The sequence below is a fragment of the Ursus americanus genome, chromosome 10, assembly GCF_024610735.1.
Source record: "Ursus americanus isolate L20-20 chromosome 10, mUrsAme1.1.p, whole genome shotgun sequence".
Taxonomy (NCBI): domain Eukaryota; kingdom Metazoa; phylum Chordata; class Mammalia; order Carnivora; family Ursidae; genus Ursus; species Ursus americanus.
The window spans coordinates 16397693-16415968 of NC_142136.1; the positions used below are offsets into that span (position 1 = coordinate 16397693).

The 18276-nt window shown below is 39.1% G+C and overlaps 1 protein-coding gene across 1 annotated transcript in view; it reads right to left on the bottom strand.

The window, feature by feature from the left end:
- GPC6 (glypican 6) overlaps positions 1–18276 on the bottom strand; it is a 1044505-nt gene that overhangs the window by 754569 nt on the left and 271660 nt on the right. The window lies entirely within an intron of this gene.

The following is an 18276-nucleotide window of genomic DNA, read 5'->3' on the forward strand; positions in this document are numbered from 1 at the left end:
TTGGCTTGTTCTCTTTTCTCTTCAGTCAGTGAAGCAACTACCCTGACCAGATGTGTTTTTAATGAGTCTATGTTTATAAATATTCTCAGGGTCCCCAGATAAAAAGAAACATCAGTATACTTTTCAAAGCTCATTCGAGTAGCAATGGCCTTAAAAATCAACAAAGTAGACACTTCCTCATGAAGACAAGATCAAAACATTCACCAAATAGGGGAAAAAGGCAAAGAGTTGAATGAGAGGTTTAAATTTGTTAATTCAAAGGATCTATATTCCTTGATCCCTGAGGAAGCTTCTTGTTAAAATGCTACCCCATAAGCAATGACCCAGTACCCATTATAATTCCTTTCAGAGTTTTCCCTACATGCTTTTCATTTCCAAAATTGCAGAGGGACCGACACCTGCCAGAGTGGAGCAGGTATATAATTGAAGTCTTAAATTGCAGAATGTTACCCTGAGCGTCGTGCCTTCCCACTGACCACAGAGAGAAGGAAGGAGGAGAATAGAAATGGAGACACTGTTCAAGGGAAGATAATGGTGCTGAAGTCCCTCATGTGGTCTTGAAGATTAGGGGCATTTGGGAGGAAAAAAAAAAAAATACAAGGAAAGAGACAGGCAAGAGAATGACAATGAATTAAACATTTTGGCAAAGTTGAAAAAAGAAAATCAACTGACAAAAATGCTACATTCTGATGTGAAGTTTGTCTCCAACGTGTCTTTCTTGGGTCTCAGATCAAGAAAATCTTTCACTTTACATTTGAAATAGCACAGGAAAAGTAGGGCAATTTGAAATGTTCAAAACAACACTACAGAGTTAAGAAACAGACTTAGTATATTAATTAGAGGTGTGGGAATGAGCAGTTCCCAAGACACAGCTCCTGGTTAACACCTTACTTGGTTATGCAAAATCTTTAAACACTGAATTGGCCTTTTCCTGGAATTAATTCATATGACAAAACATGCTTAAAAAAGAAACAGTACCACATCCGAATGTCAAAGTCATTCACTTCTAGGAAGGTAAAAAGTGTTCTTCAGAAGAGAAAAAAAACATGTTTCATTGAACTCAGAAGTGTTTTATCATTGACTTTGACATAAACACGCTTACTTTTAAATTGAGAGTAGGACGTAGGAAAACAAAAAGATTCACGAGCTGCCTCTAACATCTTGTTAAGAACTAAATTTGAATATTAATAATTTTCTTTAGCATAGCTGCATTTGGTTGTTCTTAAAAACATAGCTTTGAATAGATAATCCATATATATATAATCAAACATTAGAAAGGTATCTAAAAGGATATACACTGAAGTCTTCCTCTCATCCCTGATCCCAGAGGCTAGTTTCATTCCCCCAAATAAAACATTATTACCACCACATATGACCAAATTTCTCTCTCTGTCTCTGTGTGAGTGTATGTGTCTCTCTCGGTCTCTCTCTCTCTCTGTCTCTGTTTCTCTCTCTCTCTCTCTATATATATATACAGTATGTTTGCATTTAAAGCAAAATCAGAGTTCACAGAGAGTTTACAGGACAGTTTACTAGGAATAAGGAAAAAAAAGTATTAGTGAAATCAAAGGTATTTTTTACATTTTACAGAATCTTTAGAAGATTTAACTATTTTATCTTTATTTTAAATAAAGACATTATCGTGAACTGTGCCATTTTCTTCATGAGCTAAAGTCTAAAATACATAACACAATCTGCATTAAAACATGTAGTACACCATTGAATATGTCTGGTCATGCCAGTCTATCCACACTATTGGGGTTTTAATGCTTTCCTAAGAATAGACAAAACATGCCTTTTCTGCCTGCAGAATCTATTTTTGGTTCCCCATCTTCCATCTGCAGGTACAGGGGTGCTTTTTGACATTAGCAATGAAGAACTCAGAATTTCTAGACTCTAACGCCATACTTGCTACTATTTGGGTTGGAACCTTTGGTACCAGTTCTGGTTGGCCCATGGTCCCTTTCCTGTTCTTGCCTCTGAGATCCTGTCATCATAATGCTTGTCATATGCCAAACTTCCCATGTGAGCTCTGACTCGCTTTTAAATGAGGATCCTACCTCTGCACCCAGGTCAGGCTTTTCCCCGGGGTCAGCTGTGTCTCTGTGCGGCTTTACAGATCACGTGGCCCTGAATCCCCAGTGCCGACACCGTCCTGTTTGTACAGATGCCCCTTAAGTTTGCAGAGATACAGGGAGTGTAGCTGTATTGTTGTTGGAGACTATACTTTCTAAATACTGTTTCTCTCTTCCCTCCCACCACGTTCTACCTGTCCCACCTCTATAACTCGGTCTACGTGCTGTGGGCGGGTCAAGTTGAAGGTTAAGTAGACAATACCCAAACTTGTCCAAGTGAGAAGGTCAAAGCGTAGCCTTTCTCACAAAATAATGTGTACCATGTAAAACAGGAATGCATCTACCCATCAGATAGAGTCCCAGGAATGGCACGAGCCACGAAGTGATGGGAGAGTACCCAGAGCTTTCCATTCTTAGCACAGAAAATTTCTGTTCAGAAGCAGATCTCAAATACTTCATTTCAAGGTAAATCGATGTGCTCTCCTTGTGGGAGAAAGTACAGCTCGGTACAGGGCGTAGGCTGGATTAAATCCTAGCTGTGTCTTTTACTAGCGACGTGAACTCAGCAAATTACTTACTTCTCCAAGCAAGAACTTCCTCAACTATAAAACAGCAGGAATAAAACAATAATATCACCTACCTCACAGGACGGGTATGAAGGCCAAACAGGGCAACACGTGCCAAGTGCTTACCATCGTCCCAAAGTACTACCTGATAAGTAGGAGGTATCATGATTTGAATGTCTAGGAATTTTCCTATTTTCGGAGCGAGAAAATTAATTCTGTGCTCAGAAGCAAGGCAAGGAAATGAAGAACCTTTTCATTTATCAGAAACCCCCCGTAAAAGGGACATGGCTGGCGTGGTAAAAAGAGTAAAAGCTACCTGTGTGCCAGGACTTATACAGTAGGTGCTGTATGCATGCCATCTCATTTTCACACGCCGCAAGCTAGGCTGTATTATTCTGAGCCCTGGAGATGGACAAACTGAAGTCCGTCAAGCTGCAGAACGATGTGCGCGTGGAGGGCGGCAGAGCCTGGGTGTGAGTGTCCACCGGCCCAGGACAGCCGAATGCCCAGCCCGTGCGGCCCCCACCCCCCTCTGCCAGCCGGGGAAGGGCAACTCCTGAGTCCTTTCCCCACTTTCGTGAGCAGCACAGGGGAGAGGCTCTATCACAAGCCGTGGTTGAGGTAGGAAAATAAACTTGGATTCAGCAAATTAACTTTCAGCGTAGCTTTCGATGACTAGGGTCTCAGGCTATTAAATTTGGAATTTCAGAAACACGCTCCAGCGAAGAACAGCAGCTGCTGCCGGCTCCCAATCCACAGAGCGACAGCAGCTGCGGCATCTGGCCCAACAGCTACCAGAGCCGCGGCGGTAAGTAAGGTGCAAGTCCTCCTGCGATCTGACCCTTCGGACCTTCTCCCCCAGCCTGCCCTGGGGGCTCAAAGGCACCTCTACAAGGAATGCACATGGCAGATATACATACATATATATGTATATGTCTTCATTCGGGAGGCCGTGACCTTTGCTCTCTGTTGGTGAACGATGCTAACACTGCCAGCTGGAAGTAAATGGAGATTTTAATTGAAACACATACAAGTATCTACAACTGGGGGGCAGGGGAGAGCAAACCAGAGAGTCTTCGGAAGTTATCTAATGAGCCCCCAGCATGGCTTAGCTTTCTACAAATGATCCCCCATTAGCCTGCGCTTGTTTTGCAAACAAATACTCACAACGAAAACCTTTCTGCTCTTGCACATTTGGCACTGCTGCCCGGGACCAGCTCTATTAGCTAATGTGAACTATAAAGTGGAATACAGGATCCTATTTTTCGTTTCCTGAGGAAAATGGAAAAGAAAAATATATTGGAACGTAAGAACTGCAGTTAAGAAAACAACATGTAACGATGGGTTCCTTGATAGGACATAATGTGCAATTATTGAAATACATGTGGATTGGGCTCATTTAAAAATGTTTTTCAAAGACACACCTTTCCCTTTTTGCTCAATACTTCTTAAAAATATGCTTTATTTCCTCAGACCCTCTTATTCCAGTGGAAGAAATTAATTGGAGTCTTTCAATTTAGTATCTTATCACCTCATAAAAAAAGGTCTTTTTTCCTTTAATTTGAAATGCTATCTGACAATATGGTTTATTACATGTGCTGATGTTTGTTTAGATGGCAAGCAATTTTTGTGTAGAAAAAAAATGTCATTAGTCATCATCGCTTCAGTTAATTAGCCTCTCCAAAGGTTACCAATGCTTCATTTCTTTCATTCTATTACTTATTTTAAAGAGACATTGCATGTAAGGTTAAGATATTTGACAACAATGACATATTTCTTGATTGCTGTTCAAATACAGAAGAAAGAGGTTTTAAAGTGAACCTAATGGGCAAGGAGAGCAGAGAACAAAGCCACATTTATGGTTTTACATTAGCAAGAAGATAAACAGCTGACCTTTCTGCTTTGTTATTAAGGTACCTAGCTTTTACTAAGCTACCACAGAATCACCCGGCTATGCTGGGTATTGAGCAAAAGTTTCACAAGGAAGGAAAATATATTGTTGATTTTTTAATATATTGCTCAACTTTGCCTAAATCTCATGGCCCTCAAAACGTGTTTTTTTTTCAGATGAGGAATGGAACAGAGCAGAACTAGATTCATCCCTAATGAAAGGGATGAAGACCCCCCCCAAAGACCCCTAGTGAAGAACCTGTGTTGGAAGATTGCTGTACTCCTTGGCATTGTCTGTGTAGACTGGGTAGCGAGGGAACATGACTCATTGGCAAAAAATCCATTTAGGGGTACAAGTGACGCCCGGGTGAAGTTTATTCTAAGGACTCTTAATGTCTTGGCCTCTTTAAGTACTCCACACAAATGAACCTAGTTCCGATTAACCACAGTTGGTGAACCCAAGGATCAAGAAATATCACTAGTCATCCAGGGATGCACCTTTCACTCAACCAATGGCAACAAGCTAAGAGCACACCATGCTACAGTGTGTCACTCCCCGCCCAATAACTTGAACACTGGTGGTGTTAGCTGCCTTTAAGAATTACACGTTTTAAATGAAACTTTAAGACTGCTAAAAGGCAACTATGAAAAATCAATAGCTACTTAATAAACACTGTATAAATGTACGGTAAGTAAATATGCATATCTTTACATAATGTAGACTTCTTAGCAGAACTCGAGAGACTGGGATTTTCAATGCCACGAACACTTTGAATGCATGACAACGTTCGTCTTCATCCATCCCCGATGATCTATATACTAAGTCAGCTGTGTACTAAATTGTTACTGAGAAAATTCAAATCACTACATGAAGTGGGCAATTATCATCAGGTATGTGTCCACCACTGTTGCTGACTGAAATATTTACAGCAGGGTCCTTGTCCTATATATGCATATGTGGTTGTATTGGGGGGATCTTTATGCAAGATATTTGAAAGGAATCGAACATTTTATGAAATACAACATCATGTGAAATTTAACAATTTCAAATACAAATCCGATTTTGAAATTGGGGCCAGACGTTATCATGAGAAAATGTCAGCAAAATGACTAATTTCATATGTGGAGGTATGGGTACGTGGCAGGGCCTAGTGAGAGGTATCAGATTAATGTTCATTTTCATAATCAGATGAACCATCTAACAATTATTGTGATGATAAGAGTCAGATATATTCACTGTAGTGAGAAACCTGAAAAGTAGAAGAAAATAAGAAAAGTCTATGCCTAGACACACTATTCCTCACAAATCACCATGGAAATAACATTTAGCAGCCCTTAAGGTAAAGAATTCTCACACATAGACCATACGTGAATCCCACTTAGTCACAGATGCTTGGAAGTTTACTATTTAAAAATATTATTATACAGATACACATACTAAAGAAAATAAGGAATCAACTGACTACATTTTGTTCTCTAATCCACATGCCTGCTGTCAGTCATCAATTAAACAGAACTAACCCCACAGAGTAATCTTTGTTAGTTGTTGTTCAACAGGGATTTTAACTTTTGTCTATGTAACTTCAAAATCAACAATCAATTCAATTATTTAAAGGAAAAGACGTTAAGAGCATCCGCTGATTTTCTGAGAACAGACTGAGTTTTCCACTTTGTTAACATACTCAAGGACCTTACTATTGGTTCTACTCCTCTTTTATTCATACATCCTTCCTTCCATAACTGTATCCCTCTTGATTCCCCACGTCTGTGCCTTTCAGCCACATGTCCACATCCTCCCAGATTAATGTCCAATTCCTTCGTAACTTTGAAGACAGTTTTCATCCTGTCTTTTCACAAAGTCATTCATGGTCCTCTCACCATGAAATAATTCCATTCCCCTCTAATATTTTCTCTGTATTTTTGCTCACGACACCAACCCGTACTACAGTTATTTATGCTCTTGTCTCAGTGGTTCTGTGGGACTGTCAGCTTCTTTTTTTTTTTTTTAAAGATTTTATTTTTATTTATTCGACAGAGATAGAGACAGCCAGTGAGAGAGGGAACACAAGCAGGGGGAGTGGGAGAGGAAGAAGCAGGCTCATAGTGGAGGAGCCTGATGTGGGGCTCGATCCCATAACGCCGGGATCACGCCCTGAACCGAAGGCAGACGCTTAACCGCTGTGCCACCCAGGCGCCCCGAGACTGTCAGCTTCTTAGGGACAAGAACGGACGCACAGGATGGCAAGGATGACGAGCAGGACACAGCCATCATAAATTAAATCCTCACTTTTTGTCAAACACTTGTTGGGCTCCTTACGTACATTTTCAAAACTACAATTATTACACTCATTTTGAAAAGAGAAAACATGAAGCCCAAAGAGTTCAAGAAACTTCGAGGTCACTTTGTCAATACGCTGTAAATATTGCATTTGAAACCTAGTTTCTGACTCCAAGGCCTGAGCTGTTTACCTGGCTTTTTTGTTTGTTTGTTTTGAATAGAACTTGGCATGATGTCATGAGCAAAGCAGACTTTTCCCCAAATATGGGGAATGAATGAGTGAATGAAGAAAATATATCGACTGCATTAGGCGCCTAGAATCTACATGGAGGAAAAAAAGAGAGATTTCTGATTTAGAAGCAGCCAAGAGAAAAACAATCTCAAATGTTTTTTGACGAAGTGCCTAAACTTTTGGGGAATGTATTTAGCAACTTAAAAATACACAATGCTAATATTAATTAAAACCGGCTCCACAACTTCTTCAACTACAGAATACAATTGAGTTTTATGCACTAGAGACAAGCTAAACCTTGAAACTGACCACAGGTTGTGCCTGAGGGCTAGTTCTCAGTTTGTAGGGGGGCTTGGAATGCTCCAGGCCTGACAGTAGCTTCAGAAGCCATTCCCCTCCTGAAATGTTTGGGCACAATGGAGAGAGAGAGAGAACAAGTCAGGCTGACCTAATGATAACGGGGCCAAGTCCATAGAACTGTGAACTACTGTTCAAGAAGGGCGTTAAAAGTGTGTAAGCTGTTTTTTCTTCATTCTCTATTTTACATAAATTCCTTCATGGGAGGATTTCTTTTAAGTACTCCCTTGACCTATTTTTTAATATAACCATGATTTATTGCACCATATAAATCTTTAGCACTATGTTGTCCTAGTTTGAAAGGGCTTCTCCCTGTACTCTAAATCAAGACCATCAACTCAATCACAGTAGCAGTGGCCCAAAGTTGTACTGATTAAATGTTACGAAGTGTGGGGGGAATTCTATCCCCAGAAAATAGAAAATCCCCTCCCTCCAACAGGGACTGTTCTACTTTTCATTTCATATTTATGAACTATGAAACACAGAAATTAAAAGTTCTAATTTATTTTATTTTTCAGAAGTTATTTGAATAAATTTTCATGAGAAGCTTACACTGGTTATTATTACATTTTTACCTCAGTGTCTTGACATACCAGGTTTCGTTTCTGCACCCCCCCGATAGACATAAATTTAAAGAAACTTTAAATCCTTTAAAACTTTAAAGTTCAGTTATTCAGGTTTTCAACAAAAAGTATATGTTAATTTAGAATCAGAAAATGCAATTAAAAAACGCTATTTTTAAAAACGTTACTTGGCTTCAGAAACCTCATCCAAGCAAAAAATAAAAAAATAAAAACAACAAAGGACATGAAGAAATTAAAATGCATTTTCTAGATTGTGAAAAAATAAGTATCCTTTAATCCTATGAACTAGAAAATAAAAGAGAAAAAAATTGTAGTTCACAAAATTTTAAAAATTCCAACGAAGTATAATTTTGTTCAGCAAAAGATCAAATGAGTTCTGGATCTTGAGCTTAACTCATTGTCAAAATCAGAGGGAAAAAAGAGGCTTAATGTATAAAACACATTGTTTGATGAGCAATGGGTGCTTAAATCCTGTCTGACACAGTGGGGACTTTTTCTCGGCAGATCTTAAACTGACCCCAATATTGAATGTGATGGAGCAAAGATTTAAAAACCTCTGTCATCTTTTTGTGCCTTACATTATGTCCTGATAATTGACCTCTCAATTTCACTGAAACCAGGATATTGAAAAACTACCTGTTTCAGATGCTGAAGCTAAATAACTCTGAGTACCATCCAGCTCAAAGCATCAAAATTTCCAGTGTGTGAACCCAGGAACCTATCCATTAACTGGCCCTCCAGGTGACTCAGGTGCATTTGAATCTCTCCTTACTCACACACGTGCAAACACACACATACACACACTCGTCAAAAAGCAGGATAAATGTGTTCTTCTCTGGCCACTTGTGTGTGTGGAGACAGAGGAGAACACACTCATCCTGCTTTCGGAGGTAAGGATTTCTACCTGCACTCTTACCTAAAGACCGTCATCGCTCTGGGAATCTAAAATTAGTTCCATTCAATCCACTGGAATAAATGCTGCTGAAATCAAATATGACTTCCAGGCGTATGGCCCCGAAGAGCTCATAGATAACTAGAATGCAAAGCTTCTCATTTTCTTCTGTCTTACTTATTATTGAAACCAAAGAAATTCATGTGACCCATGTGTGCCTTTGGGTCTGTGCAGGCCAGTGTCATAGTCCCGACAACACCACAGCACTATTAAATATACCCTGTATTAATTCAAGTAGAGGAAGATAAAACAGAAATAGGAGACCTAATGCCTATACTTAAAGAGTTCGGGAATGGGCAATCGATCATACTTTTTGAAATAATGCTAAATAAGTAAAAATGGGGGCGCCTGGGTGGCACAGCAGTTAAGCATCTGCCTTCGGCTCAGGGCGTGATCCCGGCGTTCTGGGATCGAGCCCCACATCAGGCTCCTCTGCTATAAGCCTGCTTCTTCCTCTCCCACTCCCCCTGCTTGTGTTCCCTCTCTCGCTGGCTGTCTCTATCTCTGTCAAATAAATAAATAATATCTTTAAAAATAAATAAATAAAATCATGCTAAATAAGTAAAAAGGAGCAGGTGTCAATGACATAAGCACTGAGAAGTAGACAGAAGGGAGGAGGGAACCAAAGCCCATAATGACCACAGCATGGCTCCTCCAGGAGGAGAAAATACCCAAAGAAGTCTTCAGAAATTTAAAAAATATGTGGTGAATGACAATTTCTTCAAACACGGAAAGGCCTTGGAGGCCCAATTCCCTGTTATCTTACTTCAAAGTTTGCTTTTCATTTTCCAGTTGTTTGGATTCAATTAAACCACTAGGTAAGGAGGAAACAGCATGAAGATCATGTACTACTATATATAGTCATCCCCAAAATAATATTTGTCCATTTAATGAATATAACAAACCTTTTGAAAGAATAATAAATGGAAAATTCTGAAGCCATATTGAGTAATTTCTAAAAATTTCTCAGAGCGCTGTGAACTCTGCAGGCTTAGCTGGTTCCTGACTCTACCTCCACATTTGGTTCAGTATTTTCTTCCTACCCAATGGAATACTTGGAACCCTATGGAATTAATTGCTTAGGCAAGCTGTCTTTCCCTTTTAATTTGCTAAAATGCCAAGCTCACGTAGGTGTTGTCATTCAACTAAAAATCACTGGGTAACTAGTGAGCAATACAGAAATGTTATTTATAATGCACTTATAATATACATTTTACATTTTCTTCTGAATCTTGCCAAATTTTGTGTATGAACAGTCTGCTTGTCATGGTGTCCATATATCTTCTCAACAAGAGTTCAACGTTTTGAATTACACTTAATAGAGAGATTTTTAACAAGCCTGTTCATGTGGTGAACTAGAGGTTTCTAGACAAAGAATAAATAATAAAATGCTGGTGGAAGCAGAAGCTAAGTAGCCTCAATCAGAGTTACAATCCCTATAAGTTCTGTCCATCTTTGTGATCCAAAAATGTTACATTCTGTGCAATTTACTATTGTGAAATACATAAGACATGAGAGAGACAGTATCTGTTGACATCGTTGAGTATGTAGAATGGATTCACAAACTAAGAATCTTCCATCTTGTATATGCTCATGTCAGTTATCTCTTGTTTAAAAAACCTTTTGTTATAGAAATGTAGAAATCATACAGAAATGAGAGTATTATAATAAACCCTCATGGACTCATTGACCGGCTTCAACCATTATCACTTTCCTGCCCACCTTGTTCCTTCCATGTGCCCACCTCAGGAACTCCCATCAGGACAGCTTATGTCATTTCAGATTTTCACCTGAATCATTTTCTTCTAAATCTTAGAACTCTCAAAGAATATAAATGCTCCTTATGCCTGTACCATGTTATTTGTCTGGAAAAGGGAAATCATGTTGTCTCAGCAGAGGAGGAAGGCACACTTTTATTCCAATTCCCTATGATGAAGGAAAGTCAAGAGTCTTGATACAAAATCCCAGTAAGAGTGGGTGATTCATACTGTTTCCCACTGCACATCACCCCTAACTAGAGATAATGAATTTTCCATTATCATTACGCACACCATGCAGTCGAACCAGTCTACACGAAGCTGAGTGTTCTCAGGTTTGAAGACAAAAATATTTCCACTGAGCTCTAATTTACACCACCATTAAATATTTTTCTTGATTTTCATTAAAATAAGAAAATCAGTTTTCTCTATTCAGTGGCAGATCAATTTAACTGAAATAAAATTTCTCCTGTAATTTACCCATACTTACTCAAAGGATTAGTGAGCCCCTGTCAGGGAGCAGATACTTGTCTGCTCATTAACATTCATGACCAAGAACCCTTCTGGTAGGGCTGGTTTCAGCATCTGATAGAGCAATACTTAAAAGAAATTGGCTTGTCTGTGAAACAGCTGCTCAGCAAAGCCACCATGCAAGGGAATTGGTGATAATAAGATGATAATATTACAATGACACTGGGAGCATAATGTGTTTTAAGTTACTTTGAGGTGTGTGGTAGGGGTCTAAGAATTAGAAAAAGATTGGTAATCTATCACAGAGGACATGAGGCTGTAAATCAGCAGAGTGCTTCCTTAGATTTGAATGATTTGTCCAAAGAGCAGAATAAGAAAAAGAAAAGAATGAAGAAGGAAGGAAGGAAGGAAGGAAGGAAGGAAGGAAGGAAGGAAGGAAGGAAGGATGGAAGGAAAGAAGGAAGGAAAGAAGGAAGGAAAGAAAGAACAGAGGGAGTAAGGAGGAAAAGGGGGAGTGGGGGAGGGAGGGAAGGGAAGGAGGGAGAAAGAAAAGGAAGACAAATTTCACTTGTACAAAGATCTGGGTTCTTTATGCATTGCATTTAAGGGACCCCTACCATGGATCGTCTATTCCAACATTATGCAGAAACAAGGCATTTGTGATTTGTAAATCTGCTCACTAGTTCTGCCACAGTTGAAATCCTTGGTTAGTTGATTCTTATTTTTGGAAAGGCTGCCCTTTGGGAAAATTGGCAGATTACTTTCCAGTGATAGTATGACTGTTTCCAATTTCTAAAACCCAGTTCAGCACACTGTGATTTCCAGAGGTGTGTCCTTCAGCTAAAACACATGTCATTGAGGTGGAGGCCTAGCAAAATTAAAGGAGGTGCTCAGCTAATTACTTTGAAAGATAATTAATATGATAACCCTTATGAATTATAGTTAGCTTGTTATTCTGTACAGTGAACAAGGGTACTCGTAGCTTAAGAACCAGAAATATCACACCTATTTATTCTTGAATAACATCATGGAAGCGGTATGCGAGTGCATGTGTGGTTATGGGTGCATTTGTTACTGTGCTCGGATATAGAAGGTAGTGGTATAATAGGTATGTCTGTGTGCTTTATTTAGAAAATACTTATCCCTCTTGAATTCCTAGAGAACCCACCAAAACAACAACAACAAACCACCCAACATGAAATACTATTTCAAGAATAGCAGGAGGAGTCAGTTGAGCACTATGGTACTTAGAATGTAGAAATAGTCACTCCTTCCCCCACCTTCACTTCCAAGAAGTCATATCCTCTCTTCTCCACTGATGCTGGGAATGACCAGGAGATTTGCTTTGGCCAACAGAACCTGGGAAGAGAGTGTGCCAATCCTAGTTTAGGCAATAAGGGGCATCACGTCTCCATTTATGAACCTTAGTGTCTAAACTCCACGATGAGAAGAAACTGACCCAGATACACTGCTGCCTCTAAAACAGTGAAATCTAGAACAGACCAGACCAAATCATAGTTTAGAGTCAACCTGAGCAGGGCATAGACCAGAACAGCCACACTCTAGACAATCCAAAGATGCATTGAGGAAAAATAAGTGCTTCCTGTTTATGCCCTGAAATTTTGTTGTTGTTTCTTACAAAATAATAGAAGACTGATACAGGACTGGAAAGTTTCTACGGAATATCTACATAATAGATGCTCACTAAATGTCAGTAAATGAACAGTGTCGCGAAATATCGATAGTAAATATGTTTACGACATACCCCAAGGATTTTGTGGACATGCACACAAAATCTCTGGTCCCTCTGTCTCCTCCTCTGCTGCCCCAATCTTCAACTAGTACAGTCAAGTCATTCTTTAAGGGCCCTGTCTGTCCCCTCTTCCAAAAGTCTTCTCTGATACCTCTAAGTACGGCACTTTATTCCCTCCTTTCTCTCTCTGATGGTCTTCTACCATATAATAGAGCCAATCCTGCCCTCTTCACTGTTGGTTTGATACTTATGTCTCCCCAACAAGGTAAGGTAAACTTCATGACAGACTGTGAACATCCTTTTGTCATTATTAGTTGTCTTATATCTACTACACCCCTGGTTCAGTATCCTCTATATAGACGTTTCTGAATAAATGTTTCCAAACTGAAATCACACACATACACACATACCCCACCCATGTGACAGGAAATACAGAAGATTCTACTACCATATGGAAAACTACTTAGCGGTTTTTCCTTTTCAAGTAAGTGTTTTCTCTGGGAAAATTAGACCATATTTTACAGATATCATTACATTATTGTCATCTCCACAGTATATAGATGAGAAATGATATTTAAAAAGAAAACATAAGCAGATTTGCAGCATAAAAATATTATGTCGCTGTGTATAAATTATTCCCACATTCAGTAAAATGAGAATTCTGAGAGTGTTACTATAGAATAAGGATGGAAATTACTACTCCACTTTTTTTTCTTTTCCTTTTTCTTTTGCTTTTAAAAATGTACTTGCTGCCAGAATTTCTGGACAAATGTATATCATTAAAATGCATAAGTAAAAACCAGGAAGGAAAGTAAAATAATAAGACCAAGAAGAACAAACTAAACAAATAAAAAAACCTTCTATTGAGCTTCAAATGTGAATGAATTTCAGCTCAAATAAATCTGAAGAAAAAAATAAGCAAAATAAAATATCCCTTCAACTAAATTTTCCTGTCTCTGAATAACCCATATTCCATATGCATTCCTAAAGAATAGCGTGCTGGTACCCACATTAAGACAGAAGCTACCGGGGCTTTGTGAGATGAGACTCTATCATATGGCTTAACTGATTCAATAACTTTTTGCACAAAACACTCATTCGTCCCTTTAACTGAGGGTCAACTTCCGATTGAATATTACTCCTGCCTTTTCCAAAAATGTGGCTAGATTCTTTACCCATCAATATCACCATTGCCTTGTTAAAGGAATATCAGTAATTCTGAGCCAGCGTCCACTCGAAACAAAGAAAAGCTTAGTTAGAATTTCAAGCAAATGTCAAGTTCCTATCACATTACTATTCATAAGTCTGATGTAAGTCAAGAGTACAGTCTTGGTTTCATTCTTCTTGGTGGAAACTTGGCAAGATTTACCCTCTCTAGGCCCCAGGTTCCTTGGGGGCAAGACTATATTTAGGTGGGTAATTTTCTTTGTTAAGGATTTTAAAAAGTCCTATTCCACTTGTCTCTGAAAGACATCATCACATCCTCCCCACAATCACCAGGACAGGACAGGCGAGAGAGACAGAAGAGGAGATGCTGCTGGTGGTGAAACCTTAGCACCTTTGGGGGCTGGAAAGCTTGGGATCGTTTAAAGGGTCCTGGTGGTGAAGAGCAGAGCTTGAGGAGAGCTCAGCCTAGGACTCGACGCTGAGTCTCCCACTGCACAGCTCTGCGACCCTGCAATGAGGTTGGCTTTGGTCAATAGCTCAACATCCGTAGAGGCTGAGGAACAGGGCTGGTGTGGCCTATTATTACCATTACTAACATCAGAGTGTTTGGGTTTTGTCTATTTTGCTAGAATCCTAACACGTTAGCCACTCAGAAGCATCACTGAGGTTGCAATTTAGATACAGATTTGACAGGCCAGAGGGTCACTACGCACAACGATATTAGGAAAAGGAGTGGGTGCAGGAAGATGTCCCTCCTTTTTTTTTTGTATTTTTATATGAGTTGCTTATTTGTCTTGCACACTTCTGGCTTCTGGGTGTTTGGCAGAGGTGAGACAGGTGAGAAGTAAAAGGAGGAATGCTGTGATCATTCTGCCAGGTGTTCCTGGATGGTCTTCATGATGGAACCCCTGGGGTGTCACAGGAAGTCTGGGCTTGGCGACAGGGCAAACTGAGTGCAACCCTGTATATTTCTGAGTAACTCTTTGCAGGCTATGCCCCCGCCAGCAGGGGGATGGGCTTGCAGGGCCAGATAATGCGAGCCAGAGGTGGAGATTTGGCCAGAAAAAGGAGAAAAAAAATAAAAAATAAAAAATAACCAAAACCTTGTGAGACACTTGGAAAAGTACCAGTGACAAGAATATAAACTATCACTTTATATGCCTTCATCGTAACATTTCAATCATATGTTTAAAAAGAAAAAGAAAGCTACTCAGTTATAAGAAAATTCTCTGCCAACGAATGAGAATGTCTGCAATTGCTATTATATAGTTTTTTCAATGTATTGCCTCTCAGCTACAAATTTTAGGGCTAATGGGAGTACGAAACCAAACTTATCCATTTAGGAAAGAATTCATATTAATTCAGGTTTAGCTTCTGAGCACCCGATGAATAGTTATAATTTTATACAGAGTTTCTTCTAAATATTACCAAAGATATTAACAAAAACTGGAAAGAATATGGCAATAAGCAGAACGTTGTGTTAAGTTTTTTGGAATTTCAAATGTTAAGAGTCACCTCTGTCACAAAATGAAAAGCTAAATGGAATGAAAACATTTCTAGCGCAATAAGGAAAGCAACGACCATAGACTAATGACTAACACTGACTGAATTCAGCCTCTCTGGGTATGGTTTGGGCTGAACCATATATATCAGGTGCAATTTAATTTGTTCCTGTACTTAATGAGAAGAGGAAAGGGAGTGGTCATCTTCTCACGGAATACAGTCATGTATACAATATAACCAACAAAAACATGCAAAAATCCAGATGACGAGTCAAGATCCCTGAGAAAGTGGGACCAGGTCAGAAAGGCAAAACAGACACTTTGGATCAAGAGACCCCAACAAGAATGCAAAATGACTCACAGAATAGGAAACTACTAAAAATAAACTCCAAGCCTTTCTGAGCACCATTGATATTATCTGGGAAAATAAAACTCAGAGGGTAACATTCCACAACTGGTTCTAGATAGTTCTGTGCTCATACCAACTGATACTCATCAATGAGGAAGTGCTTTTTTCGTTTGATTTTTTTTTTGTTTGTTTTTAAAGCTAAGGGAAAAAATGGAAAGCTGCCCACGTGAATGCACCCCCTGTTCCTGAAAGGTGACTCAGCAAGATCCGCTCCTGGGATAAGAAGACAAGTCATAGAACTGTGCGGCAGACCTTCCAGAAACTGCTTAAACAAACAGCAGAACTTATAATGACGACTTTTAAATTTACATATTTTCTTAATTTCTTTTTTTTTTTTTTTTTTTAAGACCGAGCTCTTCAAAAGCTCAGCTCACCAGGATCATATTTTGATTTTTAAAAACAAGCCTGGCTGAAAGCTTCCTTGAAAAAAAAAAAAATCTTGACTTCTCTCCCATCCCAGCCTAATGCAGTGAAATGCACTATGAGGAGAAGAATCCGTCACCCCCATGTCAGATCTAATCTTAACAAAAATCAATGTCCTGTCAAACCAATTGACATAATATCCCAAAGTACATTTAAACAATTTAAAACACATCTGGGGAGAGACAGAGACAGAGAGATGGAGAGAGAGATGGAGAGAGATTTCTTTAGCAAGACAAATGAGATGAGATCAAGGATTCTAAATCCAAAGATATTAAAAGTCATTGATATGAGAAAACGAGTATCTGGCTCCATCCTTTCGAATGGCTTTACACATTTAAAAAAAATCAATCAAGTCCCCATAAAACTACCTTACACAAAATATTTTTATTGAAAGGAATATACGGGGTGTGTCATGAATGCTGCCCTAGAATTATTTCACCGCGAGTTTGGAGTACAGCTTAATAAAAGCACGAGAATCATTTTCCAAAGACAGGTAAAAGTCACCAGATCACTCTCCCTGCTTTCTGTAACAAACGATAAGGTGTCTCAATTTGCCTCCATCTGAAGTGATACATTACCGTTCCTCAAACACGGAGCCCCTTCAGGGGCTCCTGAATGCCACTGGATTTGTAATCTGTCAATCAAGGGGAACAACTAAGCACTCCCTAGTTTCATCCAAGGGAACAACATTCACAGCATCACCCCTAAGTAAGGAATTATGTTCATACACGTTGACACATAAAGTTGAACACAGAGGAAGAGGCACAGGAAGAAGGTACAGATGTGGAGACACGAGGCAGAAAAGATGAAGTCCCGCTGACTTCCATGGAAACTGTCACATCACCTCAAGCACTGAAAACACTACTGGGTGGACCTGCCTTTCAGAACTCAGAGGACTGATTTGAAAGAAATGGGTGTTGCTGTAATAGTTTAAAGCAGCAATGAAGCAGAACATTTTACCTACTACAGAGAACAGAAAAAGGAAAATCAAAACTTCAGCAAGCCTTTTCTAAACAGGCTCCGCTGTGCATTGATTGGAGAGGATGAGGGAAAAGATGGCGGGTCTCCAGCCCCAGGACAACTTTGTGTGACCCGACAGTAGAAGAAAGGGTCCCCGCCAAGTGGCAAGTCTGGTTTACCATTCGCCACAGGAAGTACATTCCTTTCTTAGAGCACTAAAGGCTACACAACCACCTAAGAATATTAACTTTATCACTATCATGATTAATTCAGTTTACAAAAATCAGATCGCTTTTGAACAGCTTTTTTCTGAAGTTCAACTGAGAAAATTCAATGCTGAAATCCTAGTAATAATCACTTTCACTCTTTGTGCTTTCTCCTACAAAATGTTTATTTAACAAATAGAAAATAGAAAGCAACTTGATGGCTTATAATCAGGAAATCAATAGTGGATTTAAACCTTATGCAGACTGCACTGTCACCACAATGTAAAATGTGGCTAGATTCTTGGAGGAGCAAACTCTGAAATAAAGGAGTCCATGTCAGTAGCACTTAAAACAAGTCTGTCTTCTTGAAAGTGTTGTTATATTTCAAATAATTTTAAATGACATTTAATTATTTTAAAGAAAATCCCCAGATGAAAAATTAAGACAAGCTATGATGTGACAAAACCTGAATTGGAATCACTCTAATCATGAAAAATTAAGCTAAATCTTTCAGAATAAATCTCATAGGCAAACCACAAATTCAAAACAGCTCTTTGTTAACTTGGGCTGTTCTAAGATATTACTACAAAAATTGTCAAGAACGCTCATGCTTTTTCTAAAAATAGACCAAGTTATATAAATATTAAGAAGGAAAGAAAAGCTCCTGCTTAAAAAAAAATGTTTTTCACGGAAG